Genomic DNA, 6,170 nt, shown 5'->3' on the forward strand with positions numbered 1-6,170 from the left:
TAAGCACTGGCAAGTTGGAAGTAAAATATTAATAAAGATAGGCTAAAAGAGAATTCGAAAAGAAGCTTAGGGGTAGATTTTAAAAGAAGTGCGTGGGCGTACATGTGCGCGTGCTACCTAGCGTGCGCACATGGATGTTCGATTTTATAACGCGCAGGTGCACGCATGTTATAAAATCGGGGGTTGGCGCGCACTAGAGGGTACACACTAGTGTATCGCGCACACCGACGCCCGCGGCCTTCCCCCATTCCCTTCCCCTTACTCTATCCTTCCTACCCCCCTCCCCGACCTTTATCCTACCTCTTAAGGCAGGCGCAATTTGCGCGACCGGAAGCCTGCCGGCAAGTGATCCTCTGACACAGCTGCAAATGGCCGCTGTGCTGGAGGCCTCTGGACCGCCTCCTCCCCTCCCCTTTTTCGAAGCCCTAGGGCTTTACACGCATCGCCGGGCCTTTATAAAATAGACCTAGCGTGCGTAAACACACCCCCCCCCCCCCCACGCGCGTAAATCCAGGCCTTAATGTAGAGGCAAAAAATTAAAGCTTTTCCCAAGAAGATTGTGAGGGGAGTTGGTTGGATTGCTAGATTACTGAAGGTTAAAAGGGGTGCTCAGGGAAGACAAGGCAATAGCAGAAAAAATAAATGAATGTTTTGTTTTAGCCTTTAATGAGGAGGGTATTTGAGAAATACTACGATGGAGAAATTCTTTGAGGAGGATGATTCAGAGGAACTGAAGCAAATCATGGGGAACTGAGAAGACGCAATAGAGCAAACTGACAAACTGAAGAGCAACAACTCACCAAGACCAGATGGTATACACCCCAGAGTTTGTAAAGAACTAAAAATATGAAATTGCAGATTTATGACTATTAATATGTAACTTCTCATTCAAATCAGCTGAAGATTAGAGAGTAGCCAATGTAAAGCCCATTTTTTGCAAAGGGTTCCAGGGGTGATCCAGGAAACTACAGAGCAGCAAACTTGACATCAGTACTGAGCAAAATGGTAGAAGCTGTCATGAGCAAAATTACTTGCCATCTGGATAGACATAAATTAATGGGGAAGATCCAACGTGGATTTAGCATAGGGAAGTCATGTCTTACAAATTTAGTAGATTTTTTTTGAAGGGGTTAATGAATATGTGGACAAGGATGAGTCTGATATTGTACATCAGAGTTTTCAAAAGTCATATGACAAAGATCCTCATGAGAGGCTCATTATAAAATTAAAAAGTCATAGGATAGGAGACAATGTCCTATTGTGGGTTGGTAACTGGCTAAAAGATAGGAAACAGAGTAAGACTAAATGATCATTTTCCTCAGTGGAAAAAGGTAAATAATGGAGTGTCCCAGGGATCTGTACTGGTACTGATGCTTTTAATATATTTATAAGTGAGCTGCAGAAGGGCGTGATGAGTGACGCTATCAAATTTTCAGATGACACAAAGTTATTCAAAGGAGTTAAAATCAGGTTTCTCAAAACTGTCCATGGGCCTCCCCTCCCAGCCAGTCAGGTTTTCAGGACCATCTCTAATGAATATGCATGAAAATATTTGCATACATTGAAGGTAATGCATGTAAATAAATATCATGCATATACATTAGAGATATGCTGAAATTCCTACTGACTGGGGGTAGGGGTGATTCCCAAGGATCAGTTTTAGCACTCTGAGTTAAATCACAATCTGAATCTGAGGAACTACAAGAGGACCTTGCTAGACTGGGGGACTGGTGTCTAAATGGAAGATGAAATGTGGACAGGGGCAAAGTGATTCATATAGGGAAGAATAATCCAAACTATAGTTACATGATGCTGGGTACCATATTAGGTGTCACCACCCAGGGAAAACAATTTGGAATCACTTTTGACAATACTTTGAAATCCTCAGATCATGTGCAGTGGCAGTCAATAAAGCAAATAGAATGTTACATATTATAAGGAAAGAAATGGAAAATAAAACAGAGGTATCATAATGCCTCTATCAATTCATGGTGGGACCTCAACTTGAGTATTGTGTGCCATTCTGGTAGACCACAAAAGGGTGACCAAAATGAGAAGGGATGGAACAGCTCCCCTACGAGGAAAGGCTAAACAGATTTGAGCTGTTCAGCCTGAAAAAGAGAAAGCTGAGAGGAGATATGATAGAGATCTTTAAAATCATGAATGGGTTGGAATGGATAAATAGTGAATGGTTATGTACCCTTTCCAATAGTATTAGGATTAGGAGACATTCAATGAGGCTAATAGGTAGCACTTTCTAAACAAATCAGAGAAAGTATAGTTTTACTCTGCACACAATTAAACTTTGGAATTTGTTGCCAAAGGAAGTGGTGAAAGCAGTTAGTATAACTGGGTTTAAAAAGAGTTTAGACAAGTTCTTGGAGGAAAATTCCATAAATCACTATGAGCCAAGCAGACTTGGGAAAGTCACTGCTTATCCTAATTATGAACAAGAAGCACTGGACCTATTCTTTGGAATCCTACCAAGTACTTGTCATCTGAATTGGTCACTGTTGGAGACAGGATGGTGGCTTGATGGACCTTTGGTCTGTCCCATTATGGCATTTCTTATGTTCTTATGTAAAATACATTGTGGGTCCTTTAGTAAGCCATTTTGTCTTCCCATGCCTTAGTGTACCCATCTGAAATTAAGTATGCCTTTTCTTTGCCCGGTAGAAGCTTTAATATCTGGGCACCAAAAGTAGCCTGCCAGAAGATCTAGCCTAAAGGTATCTGCATGTGTATTTTTGAAGTATTAAATTAGAAAATATGTTGGGTTTCTGTTCAAATGAAATGTACTACATTACTGTGGAAGGGTTTCTATTTGCTTTAAAGCACATCACTTGAGAGATTATACAATACAAAATTGCCTTCTAAAAAGGTAATCTACAGAACAGATAATAGTATATGTGATGGCTTCCTCAAATATATTTGCTGTTTTTTAGATTCTTTCATAAAGCAAACAAAAATAAACATATTAGGAGCATTTGCTTTTTGAAACTGGTGCATGTGCTTCCTTGTGCATTATGCTATCAGGCTAGGGAATGGTAAGGTGCAAGACACGATTCAAAGGCACAACTGTCAGGATGCTAGCCACAGGAGAGGAAACAGGTATCTGCTCATTCAATGCAAGATTTGTTCATAACATAAACGTTAACAGGTTCTCTTAACCTTCATTAACTTGAACCTAGCCATATAATAGAGAATTCACAGTCCAATCGGGATTACTTCACAGGTACTTCAGTTCAAATAGGATTCTTAACAGGTACTCAAGGCAAGATTATGGATTTTCCAGACCTGGTATCCACAGCACAGAGTATTCAGTAGCTCTCAAGCTTTTGAGTTAATGCGAACACTGGGATATCCCCAGTGATCCCCTATGAATCCCTGAAGACCAATTCAGGTCCTCAGGGCTGGGGTTGCAGGTCTGGGTTGGAAGCAAGTATGCAGCCTTCACTGCTTACTTGGCCCACCTTGTGGCTCGTGGCCAGAGAACAAGCCCTCCAAGAGGGCAGACTCCAAGAACAGGTCTGGCTATTTTTCCCCTTATAGATGCATTATGATCGATAATGTCATACATACCAATATATTTTCCACAATTAAATGGATATGAATCTTTTTATAGTAGGATTTAGGAAAAATATGAAAAGTTACAACTCCAGTAATAATATTTTTGCAGGTAACACCAAAGTGTCATTGTAAATGCATAGTGTGATTCCTTATTTTTACAGAAAGACTCTGAGACTTTAGGAAAATGGGCTGACAACCGACATGCAATTTAAAATGGAAGTGCTGGGAGTTGCTGTTTTGAGTTTTTTTATGATGTACGATAAATTTGTTATTTCTATACATATTGTAACCCACCTAGAACAAATCATTCAGATTGGCAGGTTATATAGGGGAGATACCGTATGATCAAGGCATTTAAATACCTCTGAGATTTTTATGTACATGAGGTGGGCCTCTTTCAAAGGAAAGGAGGCTCTAGAAAGAGGCTTCATGGAACGAGGATGAAAGGAGGTAGACTCATGAGTAATTTAAGGAATTATTTCATTACATAGAGGGTAGCGGATGCATGGAACAGCCTCCCCATGGAGGTGTTGAAGATAAGGACATTATCTGAATTCAAGAAAGCATGGGATAAACACAGGGGACCTCTGAGAGTGATAGAGAGATTGTAAAGCTGAATAGTTGGTGTGGATGGGCAGACTGGATAAGTCATAGGATCTTTGTCTGCTATCATGTTTTCTGTGTTTAAATAAATAACTAATGCATTTGGGGCACAGGAATAGGTAGGTCTAATATATTTTTGAATGGAACAATACTAGCTAACATTAATCAAGAAATACCATGGTATATTAGTTAATAAACTGGGATTGAGTATGCAAACCCAAATAGCAGCCAAAGCAGAGTGCATGCCTGTTAGCATCAAACAGGAGTAGAAGGAAGGAATGTATAATCATAGCTGCTAGTTTCCTGCAGCATCCCAGGAGTAGATTCTGAGATGAGTGAAAATTCTGGGGCAATTCCATGGCAAAAATCTGGAATACATTACCGCTTGATATCAGAACAGAATACATTACTGCTTGATATCAGAACAGAATCTTGCATTCAGAAGTTTAAAAATAAAGACCTGGTTATTCGAACAGGCATTCAATGAAGTAATGGGAGTCAGTAGTTAAGCTTGGTCTTATACCATTAAGTTGTTTTACTTCATTTGAGTACTAGTGATATTAAGAAGAGGGTATAAGCCAACAACTAGGGGGAATATGAAGGATAGGGTCAATTGTTTTGTTTTTTTTTTAGAGCCAGGGAAACAGGTTAATATAAGGATTCACAATGATTTATTTATTTATTTATTTATTGGTTTTTATATACCGCCGCTCATCAAAGATATCACGTCGGTGTACATAGAACGATAAATACGCAATTGCGTTGTACATATAACTATAATAACAGGTGAATTCTAAAATACATTAAAACAGTAAAATACAGTAACAAAACAACTTATTTAACAAAACAACTTATTTAGTTAAGACTAGATAATAAAATAGATTAAAGATTAACTATGATAGCATAAATTAACATAGTATCAAGGCAAACACTGGAGGAATGAGAGGGGGGGGGGAACAAAAGTAAAAGGAGGAGGAAAGAAGTGAGTCAGAGAGGAAAGGGTAATAGATAATGATAGAACTAGTTGATGTAATAATGTACAGAATTGAATAATGGGGATGAGGTATTAATTTGGATTAGTTTTTATCTGTTAATTGGTTTTATTTTTTGTTAGCCATGATTTTAATATTATTTTATCTGATTTTATTTTATTGTTAACAAATTTAGATGTATTTTAGATACTGATAAATATTTATTGTACTGTTAACCGACCTGATATCTTGTGAGGAAGGTCGGTATACAATAATGATCAATAAATAAATAAATAAGATAAATATTAATGTAAAATTTACATAAAAATAAAGTTGCTTTCTAATTGGTTTTGTGTTTCTATAATTTTTTGGGAGGAGGATGTTTTATGGGTGGGGGATTTCAGGTATTGCTGAGGATGTAGAAATGAAGAGAGAAGACAGATGGAGAATCAAAGTTAGGGAGAGGAGAAGGGCACAGAATCAGAGATGGGAAGGAGGAAGAGAGGGAGGATCTGGAGTGGGGAAGAGAAAAACAGGATTGGGTATGGAGCGGGCAGAAATAGGGAAGATTAGAGCTGGGAGAGGGAAATTTGGATATGGGGTGGGGAGAAGTGAGGTTCTTGGATGATTGGTGGGTAGAGAAAGAACTGTCTCTCCCTTAGTTTCAACCCCGCTCTGCTCACAACCCACTCTGTCTTTCCCTTTCCACCCTCAGTATTCTCTCCACCCCTCTTTCATTCCCTTCGTAGCCCCATCTCAGATGCCAATGCGCAAACACGCGCATAGCCTCTCCCGACCCTCTTTCACACCACCCTGTACAGATATATCAAATGACCTTAGATGGCTCTCGCAGGTGATCCTTTTTACCAAGGCAGCTACAAACAAGAGAGGACATTCTCTAAGATTGAAGGATAATAGACTGCACCACTTTGAAAGGAAGGATCCTTTTACTCAGTCACAAAATTATGGAACTTTTTTTTTATTTATTCTTTATTGTGATAGATTATCAAAAACTTTAATAGGCAT

The sequence above is a fragment of the Rhinatrema bivittatum genome, chromosome 2 (genome assembly GCF_901001135.1).
Source record: "Rhinatrema bivittatum chromosome 2, aRhiBiv1.1, whole genome shotgun sequence".
NCBI classification, from domain to species: domain Eukaryota; kingdom Metazoa; phylum Chordata; class Amphibia; order Gymnophiona; family Rhinatrematidae; genus Rhinatrema; species Rhinatrema bivittatum.